This window comes from Rhinolophus sinicus, chromosome 18 (assembly GCF_057876585.1).
Source record: "Rhinolophus sinicus isolate RSI-liver-muscle chromosome 18, RSI-T2T, whole genome shotgun sequence".
Classification (NCBI taxonomy): domain Eukaryota; kingdom Metazoa; phylum Chordata; class Mammalia; order Chiroptera; family Rhinolophidae; genus Rhinolophus; species Rhinolophus sinicus.
Genome location: NC_142518.1, coordinates 27,986,540 through 28,011,039, shown reverse-complemented (window position 1 = coordinate 28,011,039; position 24,500 = coordinate 27,986,540). Strand labels below are relative to the sequence as shown.

The 24,500-nt window shown below is 37.3% G+C and overlaps 1 protein-coding gene across 3 annotated transcripts in view; it reads right to left on the bottom strand.

Moving 5' to 3' along the window:
• Window positions 1–24,500, bottom strand: part of PRRG1 (proline rich and Gla domain 1) — a 115,566-nt gene that overhangs the window by 81,644 nt on the left and 9,422 nt on the right. The window contains exon 1 of one of the 3 annotated variants that reach the window (XM_019718202.3): window positions 13,432–13,514. The exons of the other annotated variants lie outside the window; for them this stretch is intronic. The gene's annotated coding sequence lies outside the window, so the exon portion shown is untranslated. Of the gene's footprint in view, window positions 1–13,431; window positions 13,515–24,500 lie in introns of those variants that run through there. 3 annotated transcript variants of the gene reach the window in all.

Sequence of the window (24,500 nt, the reverse complement as noted above, 5' to 3'; positions counted from 1 at the left end):
AGAGGTTAAGTGTTCGTAGGATATTTGAACACGGGGCCCTATCAACTCATAGCTGTACTATCATCAGGAGAGACTGAGAGCCGAGGCTTTTAGCATAACAGGCCAGGAGAATTAACACATTGTTTGTGGGAAACGAGTCAACTCGTCATATCGCCTCTAGTTGGAACCGGCAAAAATTTTGCAAAGTAAATAAATAGAGACCTCTTTTTAAACTAAAACACTGAAAGTTTCATAGAAAAATATCAAACAGATCGAAAGATATGAATATTTTACGGAAAGTCTAATTTTGGCGAGAAAATGTCAAAAAAGCCCCGCGTTACGACGCGATTTGGGGGGAAAATGCCCGCTTACAAAGTGAAAACACAGTGCTTTGTTATCAGACTATGTATATTAATTCCTTTACACTTTGTAATTTTATGAGTTAGGTATAGGACTATTATTAGTGCTAGAGGCACAGATAAGGAATTTGATACAGAATAGTTAAGCAATTTGTCCAAGGTCCTACAGTTTGTAAAGTGGCAGAGCTAAGATTTTAACCCAGGCAATCTGGCTTGCATATTCTGACTTGGGGCGGGGGTGGGGGGGAGAGGGCTGTTCTTCTTCCAAATGTGGGAGAGTTCTAGAATTTAAACAAAAAATTAGATTGAGCTATCTGTGAGCATACGTAAGTATGGATTTTGAAGGCATTTTATATGTATAAATAAAGCTTTTCAGCCATTTAAAAGGATGAGAGGAGGATTATTATAAAGGAACAGGAGGAAACTTTTTGGAATGATATTATCTTGATCGTGATGACAATTTCATGGGTGTATACACACATAAAAACCTATCCAATTGTACACTTTAAATATGTGTATGCATGTCAATTGTATGTCGATTACACCTCAATAAAGCTATATGCAAAAAGGATGATAAAGATCTATAAATGAGCCAATCATAAAAAAAAGGATGCCGACAATGTAAGTGGAGAAAAAATTATGACAATATGCTTGATATAATTTGCTAAATACATATATACACACGTAAACACACAAATGTAATCTGTGGGTTTTTTGTTTTGTTTTAGCCTGTGGTAATACAAGGAGCTTTCACTGAGGTGTCTGTCAACAGGCCCAGCTGACATCTGGATAGCAAACTCATGAGAGACCTTGAGCCAAAAACACCCAGCTTAGCTGCTCCTGGATTGCTGACTCTCTGAAACTGTGTGAGATAATAAATGTTTATTATTTTAAGCTGCTTGGTTTGGGGTAATTTGTTATGTAGCACTTATTACTCTTTTATACGAAGTATTAAAATATAGCATATATACAGAAAAGTGGACAAATCCTAAGTATATACCTTACAGAATTTTCATAAAGTGGGCACACCCATGATCAGTAGCCAGATCAGGACACCAAACAGAACACTACCAGCACCCCGGAAGCCCCCCTTGTGGCCCCGTCCAGTTACTACCACTCAAAAAGGATAGCCAGTAGCTTGATTTCTTACATAATGGATGAATTTTATGTGATTTTGAACTTCACATAAGTGGAATCACAGTGTATACTCTTGGATCTAGCTTCTTTTGCTCAACATCATGTTTGTAAGATTCATCCATATTGTTGCATGTGGTTATAGTTCATTCTCACTGTCGATTCCACGTTAGGTATATATGCTTGTTAATGTATTCATTTTATCATTGATGGACATTGGGGTTGTTTCAAGTTTAAGTTTATTATAAACAGTGCTGTGAACATGCTTGTACATGTCTTTTTATGAAACTATGTACCTATTTCTGTTGTGTATGTGCCTAGAAGTGGAATTATTGGGTCATAGGCATGCCTATATTCAGCTCTACTCATTACTTGATAAACAGATTTCCAATGTGGTTGCACCACACACCATCTGAGCAGCAGTAGAGTGGAGTTCCAGTTGCTCCACATCCTTGCATTCTCTTGGTATTGACTTCTTCATCTTTGCTATTCTGGTGGGTGGTAGTGGTATCACATTGTATATTTTCCTCATGAGTAATGACGTTGAACACCTTTTTGTATGTTAATCAGCCATTAGGACATCTTTTGTGAAGTGCCTGTTTCAAATATTTTGTTCACTTAAGAAAAGATTACTTGTAAGGTAAGTAAAATGCCGTGATAACTTTCTAAACTAATGGGTTCTCTGTGATACTGTGAAAGCAAGTGCCTTCGAGCAGCAGTCCACAGTCATCAAAAATAAAAAGATAGAACTAACAGCAGGAATATGGTTAGACGCCTCTTCTAAATCTAGAACTGCTTTGAGAAGATAAACAAGGAAAACAGGCAGAAGGAACCCGCATCGTAGGAATGAGACAAGAAGGGAGAGGCCATTATGAAGATGATGCATGTGGGTAGGATTTGCATCGTTTTGGTGAATGGTACGTACAAAACACACAGGATGTAGCTCAAGAATCATGTTAGTCATAATCACTGTCCAGAAAAGCTTTTCTGAGAAAAACAAGAACACAGATCAGATGGGCTTTAACCCTATTATATCGTGCTATATAAATCAGGGCAGTTCAGTGCCAGTAGGAATAACAGTAAATATTCTGCAAATGAAAAAGTATATCACTGATAAGTGTGGTCACATTACATCACACTTCTCAAGAGAGGAAAATCAGTAATTTATATATACCCTAGAATAGCCAATAAATATATACTCACCTTCCTTTAACCTCACAAGCCTACATTAAGCTTTATTTTTTTTACTTTTATGAGTTACCAGAATGTACTACAGCATTAGCTACTTATTTTTAGTTTACTGATTAAATTTTAATAAGACTCTTCAGATAGCAGAACAATCTGTTAAAGAAAGTTAATACTGCTGGACAAGATCAATGCATAATGGATACCATGTGTGAGTGAAAAAGTAGAAGAAAAAACAAATGTGGCTTTGGTTGTATTATCTTAGGTATACCATAGCACAGAATTTTAGCCCCAAATGTAACAACCTGGTATTTTAAACGTAATCATATAAGAAGCAAGTTCAGGTAGTATAATATTTTTAATTAAATGAAGTCCGATATACTGAATAACTTTAAGAGCTCAATGTTTACAAGTCTACCAGGAAAAAACAGGTTCTCACATTTTTAATACTCCCATTGCCCTACTGTACACGCACATCATAAAAAATGGCATTGAGAAATCATCACAAATAGTACATGGAACAAATCTGATACACCTCTCAGGCTTTAGAAGGAAGAGTTCTATGACATGTAATAATGTTGCATCAGTACCTAACAAAGCATATCACTGAGTGAACCTGTTTCAAGGATATTATATTAAAGCTACTAGGAGAACCAAAATGTAATGGTCTGACACAGACAATTAAAATATTAACCTCAATTCTAAAGAAGGTACATTTTGCAGGATGAAGTTCTTAAATAAACAAAATTTATATCTTCTAAAAAAACTATTTCTGTGTAAAGGTCCATTTCCTATAAGTATCACTCAAATTTTTTAAAGGAAATTTGTCTCAAGAACGAAATGCTAAGTGAAATAAGTCAGACTGAAAAAGTCGAGAACCACATGATTCCACTCATATGTGGGATATAAAACTGAAAGCAACAAATAAGATAAACAAGCAAAAATTCGTAGACACAGAGAATAGTTCAGTGGTGACCAGAGGGGAAGGGGGAAGGGGGAGGTACAAGAGGGTAAAGGGGATCAAATATATGGTGATTGAAGGAGAACTGACTCTGGGTGATGAACGCATGATGGGATTTATAGATGATGTATTACAGAACTGTACACTTGATTATATAATTTTACTAATCAATGTTACCCCAATAAATTAAAAATTATAAATAAAAAAATGCAAACACAAAAATGAACAAAGTTAAGGTGATAATGCTACACAGATCACATTGTATAAAAGCATCAGTATAGATTTGTTTGTAAGGTAAAATAAAAAGGCCCATGCAGAAACATGTTTTTTTCCTTTCCAAACTAATATCTTCTAAGAAGAGTCCAGACAAAAGTCATAAGGATGGATTCCTAGGAGAAGCTATTACACTGATGTTGTTGGGCAACACTGACCACATAGGTTAAAAAAAAAAAAATCTGAAAACAGAGAACGCTAGGCTTGCACTGTCTGTTGCTATTGTTTTTAAACTCTACTGATCAACATAACTGAACTGGAGAACTATGAATGCTCAGACAAAAAGCAGATGAGAAAGAAACCAAGGTCCTGGAGAGTCCAGAAACCAGAACATGAGTTTAATCACATTTGACTAGGAATCGCCCATCCCCAAAGGGAGATTTAATTTCATAATTATGTCCTATTTTGTTTAATGCTGGCAGGGATCATGTATATATTGCTTGATGCTATACCCTACTACTCATCACTATACTCGACACATTCTAGACATGCACAATTTCCTGAACAGAAATTTCTTGAATACTGTATTTTAACAAGTTGAGCTCATATGATATTCCATTTTTTTCAAACCTTTTTCATTAATACATTGTAATAATCTTCCTAGGAAATTGAATATTTCATAAACATTTTTCGATTGTTTTTTATTTTTACTTTTCAATTACAGTTGACATTCAATATTATTTTATATTAGTTTCAGGTGTACAGCATAGTGGTTAGACATTTATATAATTTACAAAGTGATACCCCTAATTAGTCTAATACCTACCTGACACTATACATAGTTATTACAGTATTATAAACATGATTCTTAATGGCTGAATTATATTCATATACCATAATTTAACTATTCTCTAAATATTCAATCATTCAAAAATAAACATTGTTACATCCATATAATAAAAAATATGTAGTCATTAAATCATAATTGGTATCATAATTTTATTTTTTTAGTGTCATAAATAATGTAGCAGTATATCTTTTTAAATATAAATTATTATTCTCATGTCTGATTATTTCCTTGGAACAGATAAATGGGAGGCATGAATTTAGACATCTAGAGATACAGCATTCTTATCCTTTGGGGAAAACAAGTATATATTACTGGGAAAATTAGAGGAGGTTAGCAGCTCTTCACACATGTGTAAATTAACTTAATCAGATTGCTTCTTAATACCTCGCTGAAATAGATGACAAAAACTGGAGTTTTCCTATGGTAAAGAAGGTATAGTTACAAGAAGCGGAGTACAGCATTAGGAATAGAGACAGTGGAAATGTAATGGCTCTGTGCGATGTCAGAGGGCTAGTGGATGGGGGGAGGGGGGTTCACACAGTGTGAGGGATACAAATGATAAACGTCTAAGTATTACTTTGCTTTGTGCACCTGAAACTAATAATATATATATGTGTGTGTATATATATATGTGTGTGTGTGTGTGTGTGTGTGTGTATACACATATACATATATACACATATACACACACACACACACACACACACACATATATATACATATAAAAGAAGAGAGGGTATGGCAGTGAAAGAGATGGATCATATAAGGTGGGTGGTGGGTGTGGGAGAATTGATCCTGACCAGGAACCAGGCTAGTCCTTCATTCTGTTACTTCATCAGCTGTGAGACATTTCTGAGACTGTTCCTTTCCTCTCCTACAAAAGGCTGAAAACAACAGGCTTGGACAAACATGAGAGTAAAGGGCCGAGATATAACTTGTGCACACCTTGAGGGATTCATTGGAGGGATTATCATACGCATATGATCACTTGTTGCTTTACCTCTCATGCTGTCTTATCTAAAATTTCAACTGTTATAGATTTCTGGACATCACCATATTATACTTATAAGTAGGCCAATGACAACATAGCACAGAAGCAATGTACCCTACATTTGTAATAATATATTTAGAAACTGACCCACTAAAAAGGTTTCTTTCCTAAAACTGCTTAGATACAGTCGAAAACACACCAGGCCCAGTGCAATGCCTGTGCCAAAGGAAACTCACTGCACCCGCCTCATCCAAACAAATATCCTCATGGCCACTCTATAAACAAAACTTAAAAGATCTGACTCACTCTGCGGGCCCTGCTCCAAAAAAGAGAAGCAGCCCTGAAAGAAATGCTGATAAGCAACCCCATAGACCAAGAGAATTTAGAATATTATTCCATTCTAAATAATTAAGGGTGAGGGACTCTAGTTCATCTGGGGGAGCCTTGGCCCCCTAAGAATTACTACTCCCCAGAAGTACATTGTGGAAAGCTTGCCAAGTTGGTTTACCAAATCAGTATAGTTCTGGGATCAATCAGCCAAAACAAAAGAGGATGTTTATTGTGATATAGTGATACCTAAAAAGTAACCTCAAAACCTTATACTGGAGGCCAACTGTCTGGGGACAAAACACTAAAGATTCTGCTACTTGGGTGGAAATAGTCCATTTTTCTGGACTATTGTCACTGCAGTACTCAATTTTCAAGTGGGTTCAAATTTCTGTATAAATCCTTTTTTCCCCCTAATACACAACTATTTATCAGAGTTGAGGTGAGAGAGAAGAGGGTACAGAAGATTTTATTCTATTACCCCAGCGCTGCATCAAGAGGGATCTTTACAGCATTTTACTTTATCTGCACATTAGGAACCCTGTGAGTTCAGTAAGGTGAATAATATACTTGTCAAAGCTTGGTTTGGTTACAGAGTGGCTACTTAGTAGAACCTGTAGCACATTCCAGGTCTAATTCTTACTCTAATGCTATCCCCACTAGAGTACGAACCAAGAATGTCCCACATTCTTAATTTCATATTTCCCACAGTGGATTTTCTAATATGAAAATGCCAGTTTTTGCAACTCGCAATTAAAAGCAATAAATACAACTGCATGCAAACTTGAATCAGAGGTCCTAAAACAAGGTTGAAATTCTAGGTTGTATTCTGGCCCCATTTATTTGCTTTTCCACTCCAACAAGAATCCTACAAATGAAGTCAAGCTAGCTCTCTACAAATGCTATATATTTTCCCAAGACTTTGTTCACACCATTTCCCTTAATTTAAATATGATGTCCCTTCCTTTTGGCTTCTTTGAATCCGAATGCCATTGTTAATGACGGTATAATCCCCTGCCTCCTTAGAAATATATCTCTATCAGCCCTGCAGGACATAATCTCTGGGTCCTTTGCATTTCTATAGCATTCAAATGTGTAGTACTCATTTGTCAAATATTACTCTCTCTTGTTTGCTTACCAATTTTCTAACTGAGTGTGTATTGTCTCTCTCTGACTGCAAGCTTCTTGAGCGATGAGGCCATCACTTGGCCTTTCTACACTGGATAGCATCCAGCACTCAGCTGACACAGAGAAAATACTCAATAACTGATGGCTCCGATACCAAGTTCCCTGAACAGCCTGAACAAACCAGCTGCCTACCTCACTGTCTTTCTTTCAATATAAACCAAACCAATCTTTTCATTTCCCATTTTACACTTTAACTTTCTTTTTTAACTTTAACTGTCCATAACACCAAACCAAATGACATGTTTTAACATTGGACTGACTACAGATTCTTGCATGACATGTATGGGGAATATTTTCTATTTGTCAAACTGATATATTCTGAAGGCAGACAACTTGGAACACGCATAAATGTTCATTGCTGCTTCATAATCCATTATATAAATGTTTATCATTTATTTAACAGTTTTTATTGGCATTCAATTTCTTTATTATAAATAATGTTGATAAATGTACCTACCTACATTTTAATGTACATCTCATTATTTTCTGATTAAATTTCTAGGGTGATTGATATATATTGCTAACTTGCCCTCTAGAAAGTTTGAAGCAATTTCATTTCACCACCAGTGTACAAAAGTGCTTGTCTACAGAGAGTGGTTGCCTTGGGTTGGTTTTAGGGGGTTTGACAGTGATAGAAGAAGAGAAGAAGAAAGTGAACCAGATTAGGAAGGGTTAGATCTTTTAAAAAGTGGACATTCCTGAAATCTATGTAACTTTACTAACAATTGTCACCCCAATAAACTTTAATAAAAAAAAAGGGGACATAGACATTTTTATTATATTGGCCTCACTACTTTTTGGTATGCCTAATCTTTTACAATTTAATAACAAACTTTTAAAGACTGCATATTCCCCATACTCATCAGCAAATATGAGCATTTTGTTTTTCAAATTTGTGAATTCAATAGATAGTTTACAATTCTTTGATCACAAGTCAGGTTGAATAGATAATATATGATGCATGGTATGAGCTCACTATATTCCTTCTCTTGTGAACCTACAGCTTTTGGTTAAAATATTGTGCTCTCTCCTCTTTATGGGTGTGTGCACTCTGTTTTTAACTGCATAAAGAACAGTTTTTCTTTCTACCGAAAAGCACTACCCTCTAAATAAGATCTTTATATGTGTGGCCCTTATTTGATCTCTTCCTTCTTATACAGTATGTAGCCCTCAAAGGAAGAAGTTTCTCCACTACCTAACTGGATATAAATTTCCTAAAAGCAATGAAAACATAGAGAGGCATACAGAAAAGTTCCTGCCTTTCCTAGAACAATTAAATGGAAGGCCTGTGGAGGAAAGCTTGATCTCTGAGGAATGGGATTTGTCTAATAGATATGAACTGCAGGGTGTCCCTGTTGCTGTGGTAAGCACAAGGGAATTTATGGCTAAAAACAAATGCTCTCTATTCAGATAAAGAAAGAGACATTAAAATTCACAACTATCTATCTATAGTCATGGGATGTAAAGTACAGCATAGGGAATATAGTCACTGGAATTGTAATAGCTATATACGATGTCAGAGGGGTAACAGACTCAGGGCGGGGGGTTATCGCTTTGTGAGGGGTATAAATGTCTAATCATTATCTTGTTTACTACACCTGAAACTAATATAATAAAAAAGGAAAAGAGAAGAAAATTCACAACTATCTAGAGAAAACAGGAAGGAGGTTCCTAAGAAAGCAATAGAGAATCAGAGCAGGGAGCAGCAGTAAAGATTAGAGGGTCCTAAGGGTCCCCAGCCGCCCTCAGCTTCAATCCAATCAGCTTAAAGAAGAGGATACCCAGGAACTCTTTGTTGATAAGGAAATTAAATAAACTCACACTACAAATACAGAGACCCATCATGTGCTGTAGCACCTCTCTCTAGCAAATGCAATTCACAAAAGGAGGGAGGAATTGCATGCTGAAGGACATCTAGAAATCACAGAACCCTAGGAAGCAGAAAGATGATTCATGGAGTCCATCACTTACAGAGTTAAATTGTTTCCATACTGCAGGGGCCAAGTTCCTGGAACCACATTCTCTTGTACTACCGCTGATTTCTATCTGACCATATCCTACATCTTAAAAATGGCCAAAGTAAGTTTAATCTGAAACCATGAGCCAGACCACACTTTTAAAATAGATACAAAGAATCTGAAGAAATAGCAAAGAAACGTATTTTTGTCCTTGAGACTTAAGATGGTAAGCCTATTGCTAAAATATGTTCAATGTGGGACATAATTAATTGGACATGTGCTAGGACATTTTTGAGGGAGACCTCAATCATGAACATGACATTGTAGACTACCTACATAAAGGCCATCCACAATACCTTTGCTTCCTGCCTTTTTGTAGTAGAAGGGCTGGAAAAGTTCTCAGACTCCCTTGCAACTACGGGTGGCCATGTGACCCAGTTCTAGCCAATGTGTGATGTAAGGGGAAAGTCTTTATCAAGGACACACTTCTGGTAAACCCTTCCGCCATTTTCCCTCTTTCTTCCTGTGTGGAATACAGATGCAAGGTGTGCAGTATGGCCATCATACCCTCATGAGAAAGAGAACCACATGCTAAGCTTGGTCAATTGGAAAAACTGAAAAATATGTGTCCTTGAAGACATCCACCCTGAATTGCCTACCTCCAAACTAACTTTATGAGATAACTACATACTTGTCTAAGCCTCTATTAATTGTATTTCCCATTACTTGCAGCCAAACTCATTCCTAATAAGGTACCAGGAATAGACAGACAAATAATACCATTTCCCCGAAAATAAGACCTAGCCAGACAATCAGCTCTAATGCGTCTTTTGGAGCAAAAATTAATATAAGACCCAGTCTTATACCATATCACATCATATCATATCATATCATATCATATCATATCATATCATACCATACCATATTATATTATATAAGACCTGGTTTTATATCATAGTAAAACAAGACCAGATCTTATACTAATTTTTGCTCCAAAAGACGCATTACAGTTGACTGTCCGGCTAGGTCTTATTTTCAGGGAAACACGGTAATTGAGCTCTCAACTGTGGTAAAAAGAGGCAGATACACATAAAAATGCAGTAAAAATGTCACAGATGCTATAAAAGAAGTAAAGGATACATTAAAGGAAGAGTGGTTAGGTGAGTTGCACCCAGAAAAGATATGAAGTCTTCCTAGACAAGGCAACACTTGAGAGTCTAGAAATATGAAGACGTGTTTGCCACGAGCAGTAGGGAAAGAATATCCTGCCTTGCCCTCTGTCCAACATGGCTATCTCTATTCCCATGCTAAAACAAGAAACCTAGGGCATGGCAATACGATGTAATTCCCATCCTTCCAACAAAAATGTATAAGGATTAACCACAGCCAAGCATTGCGCCAGGATTCAATGATTACTCAAATGACATAAAACCTCCCCTCATGTTGCTTACATTATAATGGAAACTTTCAAGGCTATCTCAATAAAACAAGTAGTCACAACTCAGTGGCTGCATAACCGTATCTTAGATATGCTGCTGTATTTGGCCTCTCAGAAGTCTGATTTTCCAAGTCTTCCAAACTAAAACCTACTCTTGTTCCATATCCCGTAGGAATTGTCTCCCTTCTAGAGTAAAGGGAAAGACATCATGTTGTCATTTGTGATCCTTAAAAATCTCAGTGCAATTACAAACCTGGCAAAGGTCCCAGGAGATCAAATCGTTCTATTTTGTAACTCACAGCTTCAAAGCCTCCAGGGACAATCAGGATCCAAGTACTTAAGAAAATTACCTCACCATCTAATCAGCAGCTTGAAACTGCTTCTGAAAGGTCTAGCTGCAGCTTTAGCTACCAAGAAAGTCAATCTTAGGGAAGGCCCCTCCCATATACCAACTTAGTTACTAATTTGAAGAGAAAATTCTCTTTGAAAAAAGATTTCACTCAATTTCACGTAGGATTTTAACACCGCATGTCGCTTACTCTGAAACAGACTTCCTCTATGTCCTTTTTATAACACAGACACTGAGAAACATGAAAAAAATACCTTGAAAATACAGTTCCTAAGCTCCCATTCAATTGAAGCATTCATCTACCTCAGAGATATGAGAGTAATGAATGTGGTCTGGTATAGAACCAAAAGGAATGCAAATGGGTGCTCAGAAGAATCATACAAATTTGTTAAATTATAAATGAATCTTTCAGAATCATCTGGAAAAAAACTGAATCCTGCTGGCAACATGCATGAATATCCATAAAAACATTCTTTAGCCTTACTTTACCTTGTTATTCTGGTCCATGATTGTTTTCACATTTTTAGTGTGCAATCATGCAATTAAGGCCTCAACAAAGCAGCTTCAGGGCACTGGATTTCAACCCAGGTTACCTGAGTAAGAAAGAGGGGACATACAGGGGGATTTGCAGCTATGAGTCACTTGAGCTAACAGCAAGAAGTCCTAAGCCGGTCCACAGCACTAAGTAAATGCAGACCTAGAGCAGAGAACTGAAGGAAGTTTCTGAATTATGATGCTGAATACTTGGATTACTCTCAGCAAAACAATTCCACACTATATCGCCTTTATAATAATCACACTGACAAGTCAGTACCAAATCTTTAACTTCAGGGATAGACCAGCATGGCTGCTGTGATCTCATTCCCATTTGATAGTGACTAGCACCTACACTACAGCCTGTGATTTACTGTGATGATATCAAGACCCCATGTAACCTCTTAGATGTGAATTAACAAGAGGGTGATGAACCAAAAGTATTGTGAGTTGTATTTAGATGAATTTTACACTTTGTGTGTAGACATACTCTCCAGAACACTTTAACCTTGATATTAGGGGAACTTTCTTTGCTATTCTATAGCCTAAATTCCTTGATGATTTCTATAAACCTCCTAATTACTATATATATATACTTAAGGTGTTCAAGTTAATAATCTCATTTACTTTGGCTATTGTATGAGGTAGAAAATACAAAATGAACTTTAACTACCTAGCTCACTATTCCCTACGTCCTTCAACAAATGAATTGGACAGAAGTAGGAAATAACCATTACAGGGATTCCCCCCAAACAATTCATTTATACAGCACTATATAAAAAGTATATATGGGCAAATTAAGCTTTTATTTAAAATGGCTTAAAATGTATTAGCTGTGGATCTATTTGGTTGGTGCAAAAGTAATTGCAGTTTAAAAGGTTAAAAATTGCAAAACCACAATAACTTTAGCACCAGCCTAATACATGAGTACAAGAAGAAAAATACACAAACATTTTTCTTTAATCATCTTATTTCTGAGATAATCAAAATGTTCACTATTAGCTAATTTATTAATAGTGAGTAATTTATTATGGTGAATCCATAATTAATAGTTTCAAATATTTACTAAATACCTATGACAGGCATTGTACTAAGTAAAGCAGAATCTAGCATCTGGCTCAAAACAGTCATAACTAGGTTTTAAAAAAATCTCCAGGCTTTGTGAAGAGTTATTCTATCTTTAACACAACTTGGTGTGGTGGGATCATATAGGCTGCCCATAGCCCCCAAAGGATTCTGCTTATCACTAACATGTCCCCCTCCTCTATTCCCATTTGTATGGAAAACAAGAGGCCAGGACATCACAAGATTCTATCTTATTAACATTCACTAAAAACACATGGTGTTGATTTCTAAAAGGTTACTCAGTAATTTTATTTTTGATTTAATGGAAATATTCCTCAAACCTTTCTATTTCTGGGTATGATAAACACAGAACCTATAGGACCTTCTCCCTCCTCTGCACACATACACACAGAAAACAACTATAAAATCTGAGTATAATAGAAAGAGAAATTAAATTAAGGTACTGGGCAGTAAACAAAAGCATACAGACTCTCAGAGGGAACTCAAAATTGGTAGAAGGAATAGAGACAGGGAGCTACACAGATAAGTTTTCATGACCATGGCTTTAACCCTGGGGCTAAGTGCAGCATTTGTGGTGAACAACAGCTAGTGGAGAGGGGGCCCACATGGGGAAAAAAAAAACATTATTCTGGCCTAGGGAACCAAAAAATGGAGTTGGTGAAATGCTGAAGGAAGAGGGGGAATCACAGAAGGAAGACAGCTGGAGAGAGAATTCCCAAACTCTGTCTACCCACATCTCTATGTGAACCCTGAACCACGATGGTAAAGAATAAATGAAAAGCAAAAGAACAAATTCTGAATTGAGACTAGAGCTGCAACCCAGAAGGTGTTGGTGAGTGAAGAGAAGCAGACAGACACCGGTAGAGAGTGTGCACTTACTCAGAGAAGGTGAGATGGTGTGCCTTTTAGTCCAGGACTAGATGCAGTCCAAGTGCTTACAGCACAAAATATCAAAAATCCAGTCATTCAGGCCTGGAAAACCAGATACAAAGAATTCAGGAAATCGTGAGAATTGAAGAGAAAGAGCCAAAGAGAAGATGCCTGAGCACAGATTAGCCACAATGACTAAACTCTGAACAATGCTTGCACAGACTAGACTCTTAGCAACTCATCCAAAAACAACAGATCTGAACAAAGACAAGAGCTACTGCACAAGAAAGAGTTAGCTGTTCAAACCCAGCCAAGAAAACTAGCTGTGAAAACAAAGGAAATAATGCTTATTGGATAAAAATAACAGTTCAAAATCTCAATTCAACCTTTATAATATTCAAAGTATACTCCCAAAGTGCCCAGCATAGAAAGACTCCGATAAGGGGTTAATATCCAAAATACACAAGGAACTCATGAAACTCAACGACAAAAAAACAAACAATCCAATTAAAAAATGGGCAGAGGACTTGAAGAGACATTTCTCCAAAGAGGACATACAAATGGCCAATAGACATATGAAAAAATGTTCAACGTCACTAATCATCAGAGAAATGCAAATAAAAACCACAATGAGATATCACCTCACCCCAGTCAGAATGGCTATCATCAACAAGACAAATAGTAACAAGTGTTGGAGAGGCTGTGGAGAAAAAGGAACCCTCATACACTGTTGGTGGAAATGCAGACTGGTGCAGCCGTTATGGAAGGCGGTGTGGAGGTTCCTCAAAAAATTACGAATAGAATTGCCATATGACCCAGCAATCCCTCTCCTGGGTATCTACCCAAAAAATCTGAAAACATTTATCCATAAAGACACGTGTGCTCCAATGTTCATTGCAGCTTTGTTTGCGGTGGCCAAGACATGGAAACAACCAAAATGTCCTTCGATAGATGATTGGATAAAGAAGTTGTGGTATATATACACAATGGAATACTATTCGGCGGTAAGAAAAGATGATATAGGAACATTTGTGACAACATGGATGGATCTTGAGATTATAATCCTAAGCGAAATAAGTCAGACAGAAAGAGTAGAGAACCATATGATTTCACTGATGTGTGGTATATAAAACTGAAAACAACAAAAGAACAAGAAAACAAATGAAGAAACAAAACTCATAGACACAGACAGTAGTTTAGTGGTTACCAGAGGGTAAAGGGGGTCAAATATATGGTGATGGAAGGAGAACTGACTCTAGGTGGTGAGCACACAAAGTGATATATAGATGATGTATTACAGAATTGTACACCTGAAATCTATGTAACTTTACTATCAATTGTCACCCCAATAAACTTTAATTAAAAAAGAAAAGAAAAAAGGTGAATGAACTGAAAATCAACAAATCTTCCTAGATCCAGCAGAGGACTGAGTTCACAGGGCAAACCATTGCCCCCCAAATTGTAGAGATGACAGGTGGCTACAGAAAATCCAAATTACCAAAGCAGAAGCCCAGGAACAGAAAACTCCAGAACCAGTACCAGGGTATGAAAACCTAAAGTGTAGTTGATCGCAGGAGGCTCAGTGTGGACAAGTTTGAGAGTTAAAATTTCCAGGGGAGACCCATCTTAGGGGGACCTTCACACTTTTGTGACTTTTATCTCCAGAAGCCCTACCAGATCTCAGTGAAGATCAAAGAAAATTCCCTTAGGCTTTCCGCAGGAAGAGGGGAAAAGTAGCCATTTTGTAATATACCCAGAACATTCTCTTCTTCACAATGCCTGCCCTCAAAAGAAACTATTTACCAGAGCCTAACCAACCTTGGGAAGTGAAATACCCAAATACCCAGTTGGCTCTAAACCCCTCTAGCCTTCTGGGTGAGGTAAATACCCAGTTCCAGCCACCCAGTTAGCCTAAGGGGGAAAAAACCAAAACAAACTGAGAAGCAGTTGTGAAGGTCACAGCCCATGGGCACAGGATCACAGAGACCCAATATTAGGATTATAGAATACTTCCTCTCGCCCACACCTTACCACCACACCAATAGGACTCATGTATAGTAACAGGGGGATACAACTAAAAGAACTGCACATCTCAGACCTTAGTTAAGAAGAAATCCCTAGGAGAACCCAAAGACAACAGGGGAGTCAAAAACAAAGACACTAGAGGAAATTTTATCCTCAAGGCCTATCTTATTTACTTCAATTTATTTTACCCAGTATATCATGTCCAGTTTTCCACAAAAGTATCAAGGCATAATAAAACAAAACAAACAAAAAACCCCAGTGATGAGACAGAGAGAGCATTTAGAACCAGACTCAATATGGCAGAGATGTTAGAATGATCAATTCATGAAAACCTCAGTAGAGAAACTGGAAGTCTCATCAGAGAAACAGAAACAATAAAATGAAAATTTTAGAATGAAAAAATATAATTTCTGGAAAAAAAAAGTCACTATATTACCTTAACATCCAAATGGACAAGACAGAGGACTGAGTTAGTGAACTTAAAGATAGATCAATAGAAATTGCAGAAGGTGAAGAATAGAGAGAAAAATTGAAACAAAATGAACAGAAGCTCAGGGACCTGTTAGGTGATATTAAACAGTCATAAAGAAGTGTAATTAGAAGAGCAGATGAAGAGGAGAAAGAGAAAATATTTGAAGAAATAATGGATGAAAATTTCTCAAAATTCATGAAAGAGAAATTCATAGATACAAGATACTAAATAAATAAAAAGCAGAATAAACACAGAGAAGCCCAGCCAAAGTACATAATAAACCACTGTAAGCTAAAGATAAAGAGCAAATCTTGAAACCAACAAGAAAAATGACATATCACAGTCAAGGGAACAATGATCTAATGATTAGCTTCTCATCGGAAACCATGGAGTACAGAAAGACGAACAACATCTTTAAGGCCTTGAAGAAAAAAGAAATGTTAACCCAGAATTCTATAGCTAGCAAAAATATCACTGAAGAATGAAAACAAAGATATTTTCAGATAAAAGAGAATTAAAACCATTAGTCACTGGCAGACCTGCTCTATAAGAAGTACATTTGCTGGCAGCAGACTTACACTGTAAGAAATGCTAGAACTTATTCAGATGGAAGAGAAATGACACCAGATGGAACTGGAATACTCGGCATATGAATGAAAAGCATCAGAAATGGTAAATGGCTGAGTATATGCAAAAGACTATTTTTTCTTGTTTCTGAGGCAGGATAAGTAGCCTAAGAAATTGACCACTCCCTCCAGGCTACAACATGAGGCACCTCACTGGTTATACAAGTAACAAGTGACTATATCTGGCACCTGCAGCTGGAGAAAAACAAGAACCAGTTTCATCCAGCAAGGCTAATCCCTATGACCAGGACCTGAACTTTACCTAATTTTAATGTCATTATAATCTCATTTACATTGCGATTAGTACGACTCCCATCATGCAGCTAACTCCATGATAATTCTGGAAGAGCCAAATAAGGAAGAGTGGGAAACTGAGGATCCCACCTACTGGGAGGAAACTGACAAGTCAGGTCAATGGGACCTCATCAGCTTCAGGCCCCTGGAGGTAGAAATACCCATGGTCAGGACTCCTTCAGGAATGCTCATTCTCTGAGTTTGCCCACACTTCCCTCTCACGTGTGTACTTTCATTTCAATAAACTCCCTGTACTTTCCTGCATCTGTCTCACTCTTGAATTCTTTCTTCTGCACAGACAAGAACTTGATCATTGCTGCTCTGGGTTGAGTCCTCTCTTGGACATCCCCATGGGCCTCTGGTGACATCTCCTCTAAATTACTTTATAAACTAATAATCGTTTAAAACCAAAATAATAACAGTATCTTGTGGTGTGTGTGTACATATAACTATAACAAAAAGGACAGAAGTGTGGGCCTATAAGTTTGTAAGATTTCCATGTTTTACTTGAAGTAGTACATTATTAACTGACGTACTAAATAGTACATTATTAACTAATTAAGTGGACTGTGAAAAGTTATGTTTATATATTGTTACCCCCTTGGTCTGCCACTATAAAAGTAATATGGATTAAAAAAGTAGAAGAAATAGATAAAATAATAGAAAAAATAGAATAGAATTATAAAAACATATTCAAATACTCTAAAAACAAGGCTGGAAAATAAAAGAGAGGGAGGAAAAACAGAGATGTGTAGAAAATAAAAAATAAAACCTTAGGCCTAAGCCCAATCACGTCAATAATTACATGAAAGATTATTGGACTAAACACTCCAGTTACGAAGTAGAGATTGTCAGAAGGCAAAAACAAAATAAACACACACACATGTATACAATGTTTACAAGACACTCATTTTCAATATGAATACAGATGAGTTACAAGTGAACAGATGAAAAATATATACTTTGCAAAGAGTAAACAAAAGGCTGGTATGGCCGTTAATATTACAAGACAAACTTCAAAACCAAATGCATTACCAGAGATAAAAGAGGACTCTTCATAATGTAAAAGGGTCAATTCAATAGGAAGGCATCATCCCAAATGTGTATGTACCCCAAAACAGAGTTTCAAAATATATGAAACAAGAATTGACAGAATTGTAAGGAGAAATAAATAATTCTTCAACCATAGTTGGGGACTTCAATGCTCAGCAATGGACTGTACTGGGGGAAAAAAAATCAGCAAAGACAGAAAGAAGATCTGAACATTATCAGCCACTTTACCTAATTGTTGTTTATAGAAAAATATACCCAATAATGGCCGAATATACATTCTTTTCAGGTTTACATGGCATACTTTGCAGGAGAGACCATATGTAGAATATAAAATAAGTCTCAATAATCTTTTAAGATAAAAGGAAATCACACAGAGTATGCTCTCTGACCAAAATAAAATTAAATTAGAATACGGTTTTAGGGCACATAGGATCACTGTCAGTTTGATTCACCAGAAGGACTCAACAGTAGGTTAATATTTATCACAGCAAAGGGTACAGAGAAAAAGCAGCAGGAAAAAGATATGCATTGGGTAGAATTCAGACAGGTCAGACACAGGCTTCTTATACATGCTTTCTCTCTCGTAACAAAATACAGAAATATGTACAACATATATCTGCCCAGGGAAGAGCACAAAGAGCATTTGAATCTCAGTGTTCATGGCTCATATGGAAGGCTGGTCATGTAGGCATATCCTGCTATGGTAACTGAAACTCAGGACCCCAACAATGAAACCAAGTACACATAATCAATCTGGATGTTTGTACAAAGCAATTCTGACAAATGGGTACATCATGGTCTATTGCTCCTGGTGTACAAAATAAAATCAACCATTAACATTAAATCATCCAAAGGGCCACATTCCCAGGGGTTGTCCAAGAGTCAATCATGTTTCCGGGTTCCCTTAGAGACACGAAGGAGTTAGCAACCAGACCTGCTGTGTTAACATTTTCCTCACAGATACCAATATAGAAATCAGGAAAACCATACATATTTGGAAAGTAAACAGTAAAACTCAGTAATCATTGGATCAAAAAATAAATTACAGGAGAAATGAGACAATAGTTGAACTAAATGGTAATGAAAATACAACATTAAAATCTGTGAAATGTAGTTAAAGTAGTGCTTAGAGTGAAATGTATACCCTTACATGTCTATGTTAAAAAAGATCATAATACAAAATCAACAAGTAGAAAAAATTTCAAAAATATGTAAGTAGAAATTACTCTCCATGTTGTCTTCTATTTTTCCCAGATTTAATACCAGAATAGGAATATTTTATGGATGCTTGTATGGTGAAACATTTATTTCCTTGGGAACCAAAACGCCATACACCAATGCTACCACAGGATCTATGAGCAGAAGGCAACCACCTCCTGAGCAGCAATGCGTCATTTAAAGTACACCATTCTGAGGAGGCCCAAACACTGTGATTTTGCTTTGTTTCCTACCACACTTAGGGGTGTGTGTGTGTTTGGGGGAGAATGGGGAGCTTCAGAATTTGCGGGAGCCTTCTCGTTGTATACATAAGACTTTCTAAGAAGCAGGTTTTAGCATATTCCTTGGCCTGCAAAGGTGAGAAAAAGATAATTCCAATAGAAAGTCCTGGCTTCTGTCCCCCTGCAAATTGGGGTCCCATTCTTCCCAGAGACAAACACAGGTCCCAAGAGTATCCCACGGTTCAGCTGAGTGTTTGGCCAGTGGAAGCTCCACTGTGTCACATAGTCAAACATTCCCAAAGCAGCCACACAGTGGCTCACAGGGCCACAAGTCTTATGACTGCAGCTGTTTGGTTGGCTTATCATACTTCCATAGTTTCGGCTGGTAAGGAGACAGTCAGCTCACATGGATTTGAACAGTGTATTACTTACGTAGACAGCAAAAGCAAAATCAGCATGGTGTCAGCGCACTGAGTCTCTAGTCCCACACATGACATCAAATAGGAGTGACGGGAGAACAGATAGTCCAAGGGACGTGGCATGGTGCTGTCAGGAGCACTTCAAACTAAACCCAAGCATTTTTACGGACTTTCACAGATACCTGCCGTTATACCCCACGAGGTACCAGGCAGAGAGTCCTGCGCTCAACTTAAACTACAATACGGGGAGACATGGCCTTATGGCAGTTTCCCACAAGGTATGGGATAAGAAACTGTGTCATGGCAGCTCTTCACCAGTCCACTTATCTCCCCTTGCTCCAGGAGGAATCACAGGGCATTTTGCCAAGACTTGAGTCAAACTACGGTCAAGCATTGCCCCTGGGGCCTGGATGAAAGCGTGCAAGGTTGCCAGATGCTGTACAGAGAAGCTTTTCCATAATATGCTGAACTTATCTGCTTCTCTGGAAACCAGAAGTACTAGAATGATATTCCATGCCAAGATTTCTGAAGCACTTACTAAAAGGGGACACTGACTATTCCAGCAGGGCCCTGAATTAGGTAAAAGAAAGTGATGGTGGAGTAGGGTGAGTGTCAAGTTTTTAACAGAATATCCTCTGTCATCTACCCATACAGGCTAATGGAATTAACCACTCCAAATACAGGCACCCTTGAAGCAGGAGGCCTATTTGTGGGAAGTATGTTTAGCGTACAATGAAGGACGTGCTGTACCAGCTACAGGATGTCTGTAACCACTCACCTTTGGTCCTACAGAAGGATACTCTCAGGGTCTGGTAACACCCCCTGGAATTAAGGCTCCTGCTTCTAGTCACACAGAGTAAGGTCAGGTCAAAGGCTCTGGTTCTAAAACAACTGTAATCAGAAACATCTACCCCAGACAATACTAGAAGCTTGAGCTGTAAACAAACCCGTATCAGAGCTCTCTGAGACAGTGTGCCTTAGCCCTGGCTGGACAGACAATGAGTGATCGCACAGCAACTAAGATTTTCCTATGTCGAAATGGAAGCTAGAAGCGCACTAACTTTTGGTTTGCTTAATAGAATCAATAGCTTCCATCAATACTACATAAGGAGTTATATTAGACATTATTAAATAAAAAAATTAAAATAATGAAATACGAGTTATAAATTTCTCTTTCATATCCCTAAATGTACAAGAGGAACGCTTAAATTTCTTTGCCAGCATTATACAGAAACATCTGACTTAATGAAGGATGTTTGAAGATAAGTCATACACTGCTTTAGACAAATAGGTCCCACCCAGTGTGTGATGAAGGAAAAAAGAAGAAAAAAACCACATGTCATTGTAGTAATGTAACAGGAAAGAACGTAACACTATTAGTTGAAGTCTAGTAACTACAGCACAAAAAGGGGAAAGCATGGACAGTCCTAGAGAAGTAGGTAAGAGTTAACTACACAGCCCTCTGTGAGTACTGGACTGGAAGTAACAAGAAAAATAACTCACAATACACCTTATTATCGTTACGAAAGAAATGGACAATGGGGGAAGGTATCCATACAAACTTTGAGAGAGTTCTGTAGATGGAAAACCGCAATGAAAATTCAAAATAACAAAATTATTTTCACTAATTAAGGGCTATAGACAGACACTGGGATAGCCAAACCTATAATGCAGTGTAAACTCTCAATGTAATTTACTAAGCCATAGGATTATTATAGCCAATTAAATGTTAGATGAAAAGCAATAAAATTTGAATCCCAGGACTTGTATTTTAGGAAAACTTTGGAATGAGACTTGTTATAAATGATAATCAGAGTGTATTCTCTCCTATGTTCTGCTTGAGAAAAGGAGGTAATGAGAAAGAGGCCTCCTTCTCTCTCTTGCCATCCCTGCTTGCATCAGTAAGGAGGAGCAGAAAGCCAACTGGCACTGAAAAGGAAGGAAAGATAAAAATCTTCTTTGGGGGGGGTGTGATGCAGCCTACTGTTAGCCCCTTCATTTAGGGGCCTTAACTCTAGGACAAGCACTATGAATTCTCCAACGAAGTGGCAAAGAGAACCCCGTGTGGTTACATTAGTGCTTATACTTAGGCTGCTTTTTTATCCAAAGGTCTTCATTCTGAATACAGAGCTCCCTTCCCCTTTAAAACTATGGGACACGAAGAAGCAGCAACGGATATATTTGTTGGGTAATAGGCAGGGAGAGAAGTTCTGTTTAAGACATTTTAGTTTAAGGTAGATAGTCTTTTATACGACCCTGGATCTTCAAGGAAAAAATATGACTGGGTAGAGCTATGGGAATTGTCCGTGTGCAGAATGAAACTGAAGTCATGGGAATGGATGGCATTATCCAGGGAAAGGGCAGAAGTCAAGGAAAGATTTTTAGGGAGTAAATGACTAAGAGGTCCAGTAAGATGAAGTAAGTAAAGGAGGACTTCTTCTGGTAGAAGAGTTCATTGTATAATATTAATTACTCGATGGGGGACCCAAAAGAAAAGGCATCTATTAAAAATCTACCTTTTCTTCACCACAACAGTAGGTCTATGACTCAGATATTTGTATGTATCATCATGTGTGAATAGTACAGTGGCTAACCTAATGAATTCAATATTTGAATGGATAATCTCATCAATTCAACAAATATTTTTTTGAGAACCTACCATATGCCTGCCATTTTGTTAAGAACAGGGAGATTACGCTTTCTAACTAATTCATATGGTTATCCTCTCATTTATTCATTCGTTCAACATTTATTAAGCACTTAATGCTTACTAGACCATGTTTGATGCTTGAAATATACACATAATAAGTGTTCAATATATATTTTCTCTTCCTAAACACAGAGTTTCACTGTGTGTTTACTGTGTAAAACTGAGAATGGGAAGAGGCCACCCAAAAGCATGCTTCATGCAATGGGGCCTCCTGCTAAAAGTTCCAAGATTTCGTGTCAGAGAGACACAGATTAGAATTCCAGTTCTACCACATGCCCCAAACTGACCTCTCTGAACTGCAGTGTTCTCCCTATAAAGTGGGGATGTTATATACCGTACAGGGTAAAAAATTAAGGAAAGAAAAATATCTGGTACAACATAGAAGGGCTATTGTCATTGCTGTGTTATTAAGGAAGATAATCCATGCGTTGCAGTTGCTTGATAGGTGGGAAGAAAAAATAACTTGGGCAATCTTCTGACTCATGCACTCACTACACTCCTGTGAAGGGCAGATCTACCGAGAGTGGGTTTGAGTTTCTGAGAAAAAAACAAAACCCCATTCTACACAGAATTTGCCCCAGTTCTCTTCCTGGTGTTCAGAGGGCCCCTGTATCTTCTTCCTCTTACCAGCCCTGTTGAAGTAGACTGAAATCCACCCACTCTAGTGGCAAGAAGTCTAGGACTACTCAGTATCCTGATTCCTGGTGCTGGAAACCAAGTAGATAAAGACAATGTAGATGCTTTGACCCCTGACTAATGAGGCTGAGAATCTGGCAGAAAGCTATTGTAGCCCCACTCAAATGGTTAAGAACTGAAACGCAAACGAGGAACTCAAAAAAAGTAGACTCCAACTCAGAAAGGTTAGGCATATACAACCTTTGAGAAAGTGAATAGTTGGGTCTACAGAGGTAGTTGGGGCTTTCTAGAAGCACTTTGAAGGGTGGTGCTGGTAAGCTGGAGGCTTTTAGTATTTGTAGGTGGGCAGATCTGGCTTAAGGACTGGTAATTAATGACAAGGGAGACTAGTAAAAAGGACATGGTTATGATGTTAGGAAAGAAGTAGTAAACCCTAACCTAGGACAATAGCAGTGGGAATGGACTATTCAAAACTTTGTAAAGGTTAATTCTATAAACCTGGTGAACATTCACAGTTTAGAGAAAGAAATATAAAGTAAATGCTAATAATAAATATTAATGTCTACATTTGCATTTTAAAGAAACTGTAAAATTCAAAGAATATACTGATTTTTGCAATATAGCTCATATTAATGCAACAGAAACATTTGTATTTTCAGAATGACTGCTTATGAGCCTAAAGAAATTGTTTTTTACTTCTATATGTAATAATATTTTCTTGACAAATCCTAGGGAAAAATGAGTGAGATACTGAAGTACGATAAAATTACACAAGAAAGTAAATATATCCTTGCCAAAATCATTATTCTGATCCCATGAGTAATACTAACACCGAGAAAAAAAAAACTAGGAATATATTCCATTAACTTTTTTTTTTTGCAGTGACAGCAAATTTTAAAACTAGTCATATGTTTCAAACTTTGCCAGCTTTCTCCCTGAAGCAAACATGTCAGAAAGGATTACTGTGGCAAGTTAGTCATATGGATTTTTTCTTTTTTTGCAAAATTGGAATGCGTAACTTTAGAAACCAAACCACAAAGAACAGGCACACTGGAGACAGACTGGAGCAGATACACGGAACATACAGTGCTTTGAATAATAAGGCTTTCTTTGTCAGTCAAAAAGGAGGAGTTTGGTTACCTTGGACTCCAGAAAATAACACGTCTTCTAAAGATGCAGTTTTAGAAGAAGAGAAAAAAATAGAACACAAGGAACTTAGTCCAGGTCAGAAATGTAAAATACAACAGATTTTCCTAAAGAAATCCTAGGTTCTAAATTCTGAGACACTGAAAAATGTACTTAAGAAGTTCAAATCCTTATTTATATTCTGGCCCATTTAACTGCCCAGCCTATCAAGAAGAAAACGAGTACTACCAAAAAAGTCATCATCAGTATGTGAATGAC